Source organism: Ursus maritimus, unplaced genomic scaffold (assembly GCF_017311325.1).
Source record: "Ursus maritimus isolate PB19 unplaced genomic scaffold, ASM1731132v1 scaffold_25, whole genome shotgun sequence".
Lineage (NCBI taxonomy): Eukaryota > Metazoa > Chordata > Mammalia > Carnivora > Ursidae > Ursus > Ursus maritimus.
In genome coordinates, this window is record NW_024425008.1 from 13,248,560 (window position 1) to 13,262,300 (window position 13,741).

The 13,741-nt window shown below is 40.8% G+C and overlaps 1 protein-coding gene across 11 annotated transcripts in view; it reads left to right on the forward strand.

Annotated features, from left to right (window-relative positions):
* The window catches only part of FOXN3 (forkhead box N3), a 386,468-nt gene that overhangs the window by 71,676 nt on the left and 301,051 nt on the right, over positions 1–13,741 (forward strand). For 5 of the 11 annotated variants that reach the window (XM_040641548.1, XM_040641545.1, XM_040641557.1 and 2 more), the window contains one exon: positions 2,337–2,968. The exons of 2 other annotated variants lie outside the window; for them this stretch is intronic. The gene's annotated coding sequence lies outside the window, so the exon portion shown is untranslated. Of the gene's footprint in view, positions 1–1,182; positions 2,969–13,741 lie in introns of those variants that run through there. 4 more of the 11 variants (XM_040641547.1, XM_040641552.1, XM_040641550.1 and 1 more) reach the window with 3 other exon arrangements.

Below are 13,741 nucleotides of genomic sequence, written 5' to 3' on the forward strand. Positions count from 1 at the left end.
ACTCTCAAGCAGACTCCTGTCCACTATGGAGCCCAATATGGGGCTCGATCTCATGACCCAGAGATCATGACCCTGAGATCATGACCTGAGCTGAAACCAAGAGTCAGATGCTTAACTGACTGAGCCACCAAGGCACCCCAAATGTTTAATCAGTTTTTAAGCCAAAGTCACACAGTGTAAGTGGAGAGTAAGACCAAAGTTGTGTTTATATAATTTAAAAATCTTTCTCTTGCTATCGGTCCTAGCTCCAATTCCCCCTTTGTTTCTCCATTCTAGGCACCCACCTTTTTCTTTTAGTCTGACAGAGTCCTTAAAATAAAAAGGGGGAAGTGATTTGTGTATCATTTTCATTAGACCAGTAATTTCTATGTGCGTTTTCCAGAACACTAGCCTGTAAGATGTTTAAAAAGAGTCTTGCATTAAATTAATTCAGTCAAGGGGCGCCTGGGTGGCTCAGTTGTTAAGCGTCTGCCTTCAACTCAGGGTGTGATCCCGGTGTTATGGGATCGAGCCCCGCATCAGGCACCTCCGCTAGGAGCCTGCTTCTTCCTCTCCTACTCCCCCTGCTTGTGCTCCCTCTCTCTCTGGCTGTCTCTCTCTGTCAAAAAAAAAAAAAAAAAAAATCTTAAAAAAAAAATTAATTCGGTCAAAACTGCACATTATAGCCCCTTCTAGAAGATTCTGAATTCAACTTTGCATATTAAGAGGTCCGAGATGTCCTTCAGCAAAAGAGTATCTTTAAAATTTTAAAATTTTATTTTTATTTAATTTTCCTAAATTTCCATTTGATTGCACCCTCTTCTTAATCTTTTTTTTTTTTTTCTCCTAATGCCTTTAAAAGTACAATTTGGAAAAGTCTTCAGTGAAAAGACAAATTATGAACTTGGTGCATTCCACTATGCATTTGAAATTTTTGAAAAAGTGGAAGAAAACAGAATGCTCTCAGGCCCCCTAAAGATCACAGCCTCCTGCTTCACCCTGTTCCACTTTAAAACTGTTTCATTTTTTCAGATTCCTCCAAGGCAGGAAATGTGAGTCCCCTGCTTTTTATCTCCTACCCTGAGACCTGTATTGTTTTTGCCTGAGACACGACTAGGTTTGTTGCCATCTGTGCCCCTCTGCACCCACCAGCGTGTGGTAAGCTCCTTGAGGGGAGGAGCTGGGCTGTGGCATCTTTATGGTCTGACGGTGGCTTAGTAGCTATGTAGAAAATAGAGAAATGACCTGCATTTGGAATAAAAGAACAAATGCAATCTTGGATCTGTTTTTCTGAGTTGACTCTAGCCAAGTGAATAACTCCCTCTTTGAGCGACAGTGAGAAATTTGAGAAGCTGCAGTAACTCATTTATATCACTAGGGTTCCATTTGGAAAATGATACCTCCCGTTGTCTAATTTAATTAGTAATTGTGTTTTCAGTTCCAATTGAAAGCCTCAGAAGAAGGGATGGTAATAAACTGTGGTATTTGGTGTTATTATTGTTATCTAATTATATTTACTATTGTGACGGTTTTAGATTAAGACACTTTTCAAGAAGGTACTTGTCAGTGTTACCTACTTGGTTTTTCTCTTGTTCTTTCCCCGCCTCCTGTGTATTCTGATGCCCAGTGTTAAGTGTGAGCCCTCTTTTACAGACATATAAATTGATGCACACAGTTTTGTTGTTATTGTTTGTTTTTTAACACATAGCCTGAGGTTTTATGGCAAGTCCCTTCTGAAGAACAGAGTTTGAGTCTCAGGTCTTCTCTGAGATGTCACCTACGTGATGACAAAGGGAGTATGGACCCGGGGATGATGGCCCAACAGGAAGCTGGAAGATGTGGGGCCTGCTTTGGCTCGCCATTACTTGTTGGATGGCTTGGGACAGTTCACTCCTTTATTCACCAGGCATTTTATGGAATACCTGCCAGGTGTTCGGTGCTCGGCTAGGTGCTAGGCCTACACAGATGAGTGGGACGGTGCCTTGTTCTTAACGAACTTCCCTAGCTATAAAGCAACGTGCTCTAGAAAATGCTGTGGTGCCTTGTGCGAAGCGTGTGCGGGTAGAGTGAGAGTCCAGAGCAGGGAGGGGCGACGGGGTCTGTGGCGCTTCATGGCAGGAAGGATTTGGGGTTGAGTTTTGGAAAAAAATAATATTATCGAGGGATTATGGCATGATAAAGAGTTTGGACTTGATGCCTCTATTAATTTTCTGGTCGTGGGAGCCAGAGTTTCAAATAGGAAGCAACACAGTCATTTTTGCCTTGTAGAAAGATATCTGTGGAGGATGGGTTGAGTTCATCTCTGTGAGCCTCACTTTTCTCATCTGTAAGATGGACCCACTTCTTTTGCCTCATAGGTTCGTTTGGGTCGCGTTTCTCTCTTTGAAATGCGGTGAGGACAGCTGACGCGCGCTCCCTGCTTTCTGAGCACTTACTGCTCTGAGCAACCCTGTGAAGGTCAGTATTGCCATCACGTGCATTTCAGAGGTGGGATGGTCACACAGGAGGAATATCTGACCCAGGGACCCACGGCTAGTGCTCGTGGCTCAGTCAGGATCGGAACTCAAGTCTGCGGGATTCTGGAACCCCGATGCCCTGAGCTACCACCCAATGCTCTTACGTCGTTGGCGAGTCGTTCCTCCCCCTCTCTCCCCCGAAACGTCTTAGCTGGGGGCTGTATTTTGCCTCCAGTGACCTTAGCGAGGAGTTGATGTCGTGGAAAGGCTCAAGCTCAGCACCAAACAAATGTGCCACTATTTACCACCGTTTAATCTTTGTCTTGGATAATGTGGTCTTTCATCATTAAATAGATCCAAATTTATGGAGTAGGATATGTGACTTTAATTCTTTTGTACTGACTGGGTGTTACAACACTCTATGTTTCTGTGGGCACAGGCATAAATCTTCCTTCCAGTGTTAACAGAAAATCAATCATGACTCCGACGCCATCCTTTTGGGGAGTTCCACGGAAGAGCTACCTTATGAATAGGTAAGAGTAAAATTGAAGAGATGTCATGAGACAGTTCAGAGCAAGGGAAAGACCTTGGGCGGGGTAGGCTTGTCAAGAGGAGTTGCCAAAGAACAGGCTAGACAAAGGTAAGGAAGTAGGTTTGGCAAAGTCAGCAAGCTCTGCTTGTTGAAAAGACAGTCTGGAAAATACTGGACCAGTTCACACACAGGCAGTCGCAATCCAAGGACAAGTGAACAGCACCCCTTTGGTAAAAAGTTTATTCGCTGTATTTTCTCTGTAGTGGGTCACTGCAGGGTGAGAAAAGGCCACATGATCTCCTGACTGCGAACGCATGCCTTCAGGTATTGCTGCTTGAAGATTCAGGAGGTTCAAGAAGAATAATTAAAATAAAACGCCATTCCATGTCTTGACCTGTGTTCAGTGTGCCAAAAATATAGCCATGAAAAATGCCAGGGTTACACATTTTGTGGTCTCGGAGGAACGTTGTGATCAGCCTTGAGCTGCTCATAAAAAAGAAATACTACCGTGGTCTTATTTGGACCGTGTCTTGAAGATCTTTTAGAGTAGATTTGCAGCTGAAATTTCACCTCAACGAAAAAAAAAAAGGAAAGAAAAGAAAAAAGAAAGAAAAGCAAAGCCGTGCCTCACTTAAAACATTAGGCATGTCATGCCAGAGTAAAATAATGGAATCAGGAAGAGAAAATGCTCCATTGAGATAAAACAGCTGTCTTCTATACTCACCACTTAAGTATAATTCACCTGCTGTTTGTTGGTTATGCTTTAATGGGAAGGAATATTAAGGGAATGAGAAAGAATTTCTTTATTAAATGGAAGCTCATTGCAAAAAAAAATATATCTAGATATAGATATAGATATAGATACAGATATATATCTCCCCCCAACAGAAGCATCTGTTTTAGAAGACGAGGTTCTGGAATGTAAGTGAAAGTATATCCCCCAAGATCCTGCCGCCTGGCATGTGGGAAGAAAGGAGTAAATATAAAACGTGCGGAGCCACCGGCAGAACAGACCTTGTGGAGTCCATGTGAGGTGTCGTGGGTGTCACTGCCCAGCTCACTGGTTCTCAAACTTGGATGTCCTTTGGAATCACCTGGGGAGTTTGGGGAAAAAAAAAAGTGGGATGCCCGGTTCCACACCCAGAGATTCTGATTTAATTGCTCTGGGCTGTGGCCGGGGCATGGGGATCTTTAAAAGCTCCCCTAAAGACTCATGTACAGCCAAGTTTGAGGACCACTGGCCTACATGATGACTAATTTCTTTCTCCCCTGGTGTTCTTTGCAGCGAGGGCCATTTACTATGGCAACTTAGGGTTAGAAGCCTCGGTCCTTCAAGCCAGACTCACAGAGTACTTAACTAAGTCTTCGGTTTGATAGATTCCTCTCTTTAAGGGCTAAAAAGTAACATTCCAGTGTTCTCTTGAAAAATGAGCCCTGAGATTTTTATTTTTCCCCATCACAGAAGAAAGCGTAAGTGTGTTCTCTTTAAACTTCATAGTAGGCAAAAAGAGAAAAGAAAATGAGTACATCCAGATGCCGGCAAAGTTCCAAGTCCTGAGCCGTTGTTGACCAAGGTATCTTGGGGGATTAAGTCTTGACCCTAATTTGCTGCTGTTAAAAAAAGAAGAAAGGGGGGCGCCTGGGTGGCGCAGTCGTTGAGCGCCTGCCTTCGGCTCAGGGCGTGATCCTGGCGTTGCGGGATCGAGTCCCACATCGGGCTCCTCGGCTGGGAGCCTGCTTCTTCCTCTCCCACTCCCCCTGCTTGTGTTCCCTCTCTCGCTGGCTGTCTCTCTGTCACATAAATAAAAAAAATCTTTAAAAAAAAAAAAAAGAAAGGAAGGAAGGAAGAAAAAGAAAAGAAATAGAAATACGTTCTTTTTTTTTTTAAGATTTTATTTTTTTATTTATTTATTTGAGAGAGAGAGAAGGAGCCGGGGGAAGAGCAGAGGGAGAAGCAGACTCCCCGCAGAGCAGGGAGCCTGATGCAGGGCTTGATCCCAGGACCCTGAGATCTTGACCTGAACCGAAGGCAGATGCTTAACGTATGGAGCCAGCTAGGTGCCCCTAGAACTAATTCTTGATTATAAGTCAGCAAAGCAGAACCACATACCCCAACTCGAGTGGGAGCTCTTTTCTCCTTTTTGGGATTTCCAGGGAATGCCAGACAGTATGGTACAACATAAATAAGAAGAAATGTGGTTTTTAGTTAGTACTTTGCTAAGGATAAGCTTTGACTTCGAATAATTCACTTAACTTTTTATGAGATGGATTTTCCAAAGTAGGGGTAATGCTATCCCTTCTATCTTCTACTCTGAAATAAGATACACTTTGATGGAGGACATTTAGTTCCCTATAAGCACGTCCCCCCAGACAATGCATTCTCGAGGAGTGATTGAACGGGAGTCTTGACTTCAACACCAACCGGCGATAAAGTTGGGAAGTCCCGGGGGCGGGGAGTTGGATCCAGGCGAAGCCAAAGCACAAAGCGGGCTTGAGTGGTGCTCCTCAAACGGAATGTGCCCACGAATCTAGAGATGCTGTGAAAATACAGACTCCGATTCAACAGGTGGACGAGGGGCCCGAGAGAATCCGTGTTTCCAGGGGATGCCGATGACGCTGATCCCCGGGTCCCACTTTGAGAGGCATGGCGGTTCAGAACAGCTCTGTGCGCTGCTGAATGCTTCTCTTAGGGCAGCGGGAAGAGAGTCCATCGTGGCCCATGAAGACGGGTGTTGTGTAGCTGCTGTCTAAGCAGACAAATGAAGCACAAACACGAGAATCATTTTGTGTCTTTGAGTTTGTGTGGCCCCAAGCACCTTGCTGTGATCAATGCCTATTTATGTTCTAGACTGGACTGCCCTTTTTACAGATACTAATTTTTATATACTTTCCATTTTCTATATGACCTTCAGGGGAGCCTGAGTATAAAAATGTAGGTTTTTTTCCATTAATTTCCCCCCATTTTTATTGAATTCTGCCGTGTTGGCCTCTCATTTTTCTCTGCGATCCAATCTAACATAGCTCTCGCGTCTTTGTTACCTACATGCATAGCAAGGTCTCTTTTATCTGCTGCCTACAACAGTGATTTTTTTTTAAAAATTCTGTAGATAAGTGCTAGAATGATTCAAGATAATCATCCAGTTGACCTCGTTCTCATTGGGTTATCGGTGGAAATAGTGGGGTAAAAATCGGCCTGCCAACATTGTTATAAATAAGATCCCCTAATTATATATTTTTTTGCCCAACTGATAGACCTTTGTTTTGCTGCTATAAATCAATGGCTGTGTTGTGTTTCCCTGGTCGCTTCATAATGTTCTTACACATTATTTAGGTTTGTAAAGTTTAAGAACAGATGTAATTTCATGTGTTCTAATTTGAACATGGAGTTTGGAAAGGGAAGAGGGTTTTAAAAAAATATGGTTGTGGGGCGCCTGGGTGGTGCAGTCGTTAAGCGTCTGCCTTCGGCTCAGGGCATGATCCCAGCGTTCTGGGATCGAGCCCCACGTCAGGCTCCTAGGCTGGGAGCCTGCTTCTTCTTCATCTCCCACTCTCCCTGATTATGTTCCCTCTCTCACTGGCTGTCTCTCTCTGTCAAATAAATAAATAAAACCTTTAAAAAAAAATATGGTTGTGACATGTTTATTATAAACATGTGACAATGGAACCAGTGATTATGCTGGTGGTGTGTACGTATTGTACCTTGTCAACAGAGAGCTTCTATGTTTGCGGATTTCACGTGGTATTTGCTTTCTTTAAAAAAAAAAAAAATAGAACCAATGACGTCTCTGAGAGGACTTTAAACACATTCCGGTTTAAAATAGTCCTCTATAGGGGCGCTGGGTGGCTCCGTCGGTGAAGCATCTGCCTTAGGCTCCAGTCATGATCTCAGGGTCCTGGGATGGAGCCCCACGTCGGGCTCCCTGCTCAGTGGGGAGTCTGCTTGTCCCTCTCCCTCTGCCCCTCCTCCTGCTCATGCTCTCGCTCTCAAATAAATAAATAAATAAATAAAATCTTAAACAAAAATAAATAGTCCCTCTAACTAGGCTTCTTCTTGAAGTTTCCATGGCTTTCTCTCAGAATGGCAGACCTTTTGAAATATGAGCTGACTTTCAGCTGCCACAGTCCGTTGTTTCTCATTCTCTAAGCCAGTGACTCCTGAACATCAGAGTCCCCTGAAAGCCGAATGAATACGGGACTGCTGGACGCCATCACCAGAGCTTCCAATTCAGGTGGTGTGAGGTGGCGCCCGAGAACTTGCATTTCTCCCGCGTGGCCGGGCGATGCTGATGCTGCTTGCTGGTCCACGCACCCCACTTGGAGAACCACTGCAGGTGAAGCCTTGCGAAGTATTGTCTGGAACCAGAGCATGGGATCTTGTCAGAAACACAGAATCTTAGGTTCCAGCCCGGACTGACTGACGAATCAGAGTCTGCGCGCTTACCCAGGTTCTGTGTGATTTGTGCCCACATTCACGTTTGCCAAGCCCTGCGGTAAGGTATTCATCACACCGTAAACGCTCCGAGGATGGCATTGAGATTTTACGGGCACTGAGGCAAGGGGAAAGAGGAAGTCCTAAAGAAATCGAACTCTTCGGTACTTAGTAAATCTTTCTCACAGCATCTTCTCTGGCAAGCTGAGGTCAACCTGACTGTGGTTGAACTTGCTGAGAGGAGTTCAATTCTGTACCATTCCAGAAAGTAGCTTCTAATTATCCCTTTAACTCTAGAGAAAAATGACACGTGTGTTTATTTAAAACCACTTACCTAAAAAGCATCATAATATTTACAAATTGCTTATCATAACAAAGCAAGCGCCAATAATCAGATTCATTCATTGGGGTGTTCTGCCAACAAATTTTGGAAATACTCAAGAGAGCGTAGCAGACAGATGGGCCTAGAGATCTGGGAGACTTGTTCGGCACCAGACCACTGCAGGTTCTTCTTCACCTTTCTTTCCTTTTTTTTTAATTTTTAAATTTTTGGGTAATTTCTACACCCAACGTGGGGCTTGAACTTAAAACCTCAAGACCAAGAGTTGCCTGCTCTACCAACTGAGGCAGCTGGGTGCTTCTCTTTACCACAGCCTCAGGACTATGTAGTAAACCCTGACGTTGGTAATGATAATCTTGAGACGTTGTTTAATCCAGTGGAAAGTAAACAACAACAAGAAAAGTTTTTCTGGAATATTCAGTTATTCAGAACCAAAAGAGCTCCCTTCCTGAATAAACGAAGAGTCTAATGTATTTTTTCTTTCAATTTGATGAAATGACAAACCTTTGGAATTCTTAGGTGTTACTTCCTTAAAAGAGGAAAGTAGTATCTGACATTGGCAAATATATTTTTTTGCCCCAGTTTTCCAGTAATTAAAAGTGAAAAAAAGAGGAGGAGAGGGAAAGGGAAGCAGTACGGAAAGACAATAAAAGCATCTAGACTTTGCAAACATTTTTCGTATTCTTTAGTTGTAAGTAATGCCACAAAGAAAACAGGGTACATCTTCCTGACCTATCTCTTTAACATGAAGATTTGTGGCGGGAAGTGTTACACGATCTAACTAGTAATTAACATTAAACATTATGTTTATATTAAAACAAATACAAACCATTTGTGAACCAGGAAGTAATGTGTACAGATTAGATACAGTGTGAGAGGGGTGTCTGGGTGGTTTGGTCAGTTAAGCATCCAACTCTTGGTTTTGGCTCAGGTCATGATCTCATGGTCGTGAGATAGAACCCTTCCATCAGGCTCTGCGCTGGGCGTGGAGCCTGCTTAAGAGTCTCTCTCTCCCTCTTCCTCTGCCCATCCCTCCCTCCCTCCCTCTCAAAAAAAAAAAAAAAAAGTTATAGTGTGAGACTTAAAGAAATTTGGTTTTGGTGGCTGGCTGCTGTGGGGGTTGTGTCCCCAGATCCCTAGAGGTTTACTCGTTTTCTTCTATATGGATTCTTTGGTGGGAAACTTTAAGAAGCATGTCTTAAGATATCAGGTAATCTTTTTAAAAAATGCCTTTATTGAGGTGTACTTGATATATAATACGTTACACGTGTTTAGAGTGTGCAGTTTGATAAGTTTTGACGTATGTATACACCTGTGAATCCGTCCTAACAATCAAGATAATGAAGATACCTGTCACCTGCAAAAGCTTCTTCCTTCTCCTTTGTAATCTCCCCTTTCATCCCTCCCCACCGTCTATCAAATAGGCAAGCGACCTCTAATCTGCCATCTGTCACTATAGATTACTTTGCACTGTCTACAGTTTTATATAAGTGCAATCATACAGTATGTACTTTTGGAGGGAGCGTGTCTGGCTTCTTTCATTCAGTGTAATGATTTTTAGATTCATCCGTGTGTGTAAGATGTATACATGAGTATAGTATGTATTAACCCTTCAGTCCTCTTTATTGCTGGGTAGTATTCCATTGCATGGATATATCACACTTTGTTTTCCCATTCACCTTTTGATGGACATTTGTTTTTTGTTGTTGTTTTTAAAGATTTATTAATTTGAGAGAGAAAGAGTGTGTGTACAAATGGGGAGGAGGGGCAGAGGGAGAAGCAGACTCCCTGCTGAGCAGGGAGCCCGATGTTGGGCTCGATCCCACGACTCTGAGATCATGACCTGAGCTGAAGGCAGACACTTAACCAACTGAGTGACCCAGATGCCCCTTGATGGACATTTGAGTTGTTTCCAGTCGATGGCTGTCAGAAACAAAGCTGCTGTGAACATTTGTGTACAAATATACGTATGGTCATAGGCTTTCATTTCTCTTGGGTAAATGCCTAAGATTGGAATGTTTTACTTTTAAGAACCTGCCAAAATGTTTCCCAAATTATTCGTACCATTTTACATTCTCACCAGCAACATGAGAGCTCCAGTGGCTTCACATTTTTGCTAAAATTTGGTATGATCCTTATAAATTTTAGCCATTCCACTAGGTGTGTAGTAGATGCATCTCATTTGCATATGCAAATTTAATTTGCATTTCCCTACTGACTCATGTTGTTAAGCATTTTCCCGTGTTCTTCTTTGCCATTAATACATCTTCTTTTTTTTTTTTCTCAAAGACTTTATTTATTTATTCGATAGAGATAGAGACAGCCAGCGAGAGAGGGAACACAAGCAGGGGGAGTGGGAGAGGAAGAAGCAGGATCATAGCAGAGGAGCCTGATGCGGGGCTCGATCCCATAATGCCGGGATCACGCCCTGAGCCGAAGGCAGACGCTTAACCGCTGTGCCACCCAGGCGCCCCTGCCATTAATACATCTTCTTTAGTGAAATGTCTGTTAAAGTCTTTGCCCATTATACTGTTGGGTTGGTTATCTACTCCTTATTGAGTTTTGAGAGTTTTAAAAAAATGTATTTAAGATATAAATTCTTTGTCAGATATGTGATATGCAGATATTTTATCACAGTCTCTGACTCATATTTTCATTTTTTGACCATGTCTTTGGAAGAACAGATATTTTTAATTTTGAAATTTATTCATTATTCCCTTTATGGATTGCACTTTTGGTGTTATATCTAAGAGGTATTGGCCTAACATTTTTTCTTTTGTTTTTCTCTAAAAGCTGTATAGTTTTACGTTTAGCTCGTGGTCCATTTTGAATTAATTTTTGTATATGGTGCAAGGTATGTATTGAAGTTCATTTTTTAAATATATAGATTTCAAATTGTTCCAGAACCATTTGTTTTATTTTGTTTTGTTTTTTAAAGATTTTATTTATTTATTCGACAGAGATAGAGACAGCCAGTGAGAGAGGGAACACAAGCAGGGGGAGTGGGAGAGGAAGAAGCAGGCTCATAGCGGAGGAGCCTGATGTGGGGCTCGATCCCATAACGCCGGGATCACGCCCTGAGCCGAAGGCAGACGCTTAGCCACTGTGCCACCCAAGCGCCCCCAGAACCATTTGTTGAAACAAACTTCTTTCTCTACTAAATTACTTTTATACCTTTGTTTAAAATTAATTGACCAAATATGTGTGTCTGTTTCCAGACTATTTTGTTGTATTGATCTATCTTTTAAAAAAATATTTATTTTTAAGTAATCTGTGTATCCAACATGGGGCTTGAACTCATGACCCCAAGATCAAGAGTTGCACGCTCTTCTGACTGAACCAGTCAGGCACCCCACCTCCCCCCTCTAAAAAAAAGAGAAGTGGTGAGATAAAATCTTGCCTTGTTCCTGATCTTAGGAGAAAAGCATTGTCTTGTAAGTATGATGGTAGCTATGGAGTTAGGGTTTGTTTTTTCCTCTTTTTCATAGATGCTCTTTATTAAGCTGAGGAGGTTCCTTTCTATTTCTAGTTTGCTGATAGATTTTACCAAGAAGAGATACTGGATTTTGTCAAATGTTTTTTTCTGTGTTTACTGAGATGATCATATGACTTCATTTTTAGTTGTTACTATGGTGAATTATATTGATTCTTCTAATGTTAAATCAACCCTGCACTCCCAGAATAAGCTCCACTCTGTCTTATCTTTTACATTTATTAGATTTGATTGATTCAACTTTTTTTTTTTTGTTAAGAATTTTTGTATGTGTATTCCTGAAAGATATTGTCTTTAGTTTTCTTTCCTTGTATATCTTTGTCTAGTCTTGGTACTGGAGTGATCCTGGTCTCATAGAATAAAGTGGAGAACATTCTCCCTTCTTCAATTTCCTGGAAGTTTTGTGTATAGTATTATTTTTATTTTAAATGTTGGGTAGAATTCACCACTGAAACTATCTGGGCTTGCAGTTTTTGAAAGGAAATTTTTAGCTACAAGTTCAAGTTTACTAATAGATGTAAGCTTTTTCAGATTATATATTTCTTTTTCATTGGTCTTTGTTAATTTGTGTCTTTCAGGGAATTTGTCCACTAAATTATTGAGTTTATTGGCATAAAATTGTTCCTACTGTCCACTCATTATACTTTTAATATCTACAGACCGTAGTAACATCATTTCTTATTCCTGATATTGGTAATATGTTTTTTTCCACCTTTTTTCCTAATAATACTGATTAGAGATTTAGCAGTTCTATTGACCTTCTGAAGGAACTAGCTTTTGGTTTCATTGAAATTTCCCTATTTTTTGGTTTTTTTCCTATTTAATTGATATTTTTTCTCTATTATTTCCTTCTATTTGCTTTGGGTTTTTCTGGTTTCTTAAGGTAGAAGACACTGAAGTTACTGATTTGGGGCCTTTCTTCTTGTTTAATATAAGCACTTAGTGTTGTAAACTTTCCTCTTACTCTGCTTTAGCAGTGCCCTACAAATTGTAATATGTTGTTTTTATTTTCATTCAGTTCAAAATACTTTCTCATTTTCCTCTTGATTTCTTCTTTGACTTATGAGTTATTTAGAGATGTGTTATTTATTTTTCAGTTATTTGGGAATTTCTCAAATATCATCCTGTTATTGATTTCTAATTTAATTCCATTATGGTCAGAGAACACATTTGTATAACTTAAATCCTTTTATATTTACTGATATGTTTGATGGCTTTGAATGTGATCTATCTCGGTAAATGTTTCCTGTGCACTTGAATGGGTAGTGTTCTGTTATTGGGTGTAGTGTTCTTGACATTACAACAATTTTGTTGATAGTATTGTTCAGGTCTCCTATCTTTCCTGATTTTCTGTCTACTTACTCTATCAGTTATTGAGAAAAGGTTGCTGGGAATCTCTAATTGTGGATTTGTCTATTTTTCCTTACAGTTCTATCGTTTTCTTCATGTATTTTAAAGTTCTGTTACCAGGTGTCTAAATATTTAGGGTTGTTATGTCCTCTTGATTAATTGACCCCTCTAGATGAAATTATTCCCTTTACCTTGGTAATATTCTGTAATTTAAAATCTTTGTTTGCTATTAATACAGCCATTCTAGCTGTCTTTAGATTAATGCTGGTATAGTACATTTCTTTATATTTGTGACTTGGTAGTTCAAGTGGTTTCCTTGTAAGCAGCATGTGGTTTAATCTTATGTTTTTTCTCATTTAACAATCTTTGTCTCTTAATTGGGATATTTAGACTATTTACATATAATATAATTATTGATTTGGTTGAGTTTAAACCTATCAATTATTTGTTTCATGTTTGTTTAATCTGTTCTTCATTACTCTTTCTTTTCTGCCTCCCTTTAGAGTGATCATTCTTTTTTGATTCTGTTTTACTGTTTTTATTTACTTGATAGCTATATCTCTTTGTATTATTTTAGTAGTGACTTTGGCATTTGTAGTATACATCGTTGTCAAGGTCAACCTTCAAGTTATATTGTACTAGTTACTGTATAGTATAAGAATCTTTAAGAGAGGGGCGCCTGGGTAGCGCAGTCGTTAAAGCGTCTGCCTTCGGCTCAGGGCGTGATCCCGGGGTTCCGGGATCGAGTCCCACATCGGGCTCCTCCGCTAGGAGCCTGCTTCTTCCTCTCTCACTCGCCTGCTGTGTTCCCTCTCTCGCTGGCTGTCTCTCTGTCACATAAATAAATAAAATCTTTAAAAAAAAAAAAAAAAGAATCTTTAAGAGAGTACATTGCTATTTCTTTACCCCTGGCCTTTGTGCTATTGTTGTCTTATGCTTTATTACTTCTTTATTTGTTATAAACCCCACCATTCATTGTTAGTATTTTTGTTTTATTTATTTATTTAAAAAAATTGTTTTTTAAGATTTTATTTGTTTATTTGACAGAGAGTGAGACAGTGAGAGAGGGAACACAAGCAGGGGGAGTGGAAGAGGGAGAAGCAGGCTTCCCGCTGAGCAAGGAGCCTGATGCGGGACTCAGTCCCAGGACCCCGGGATCATG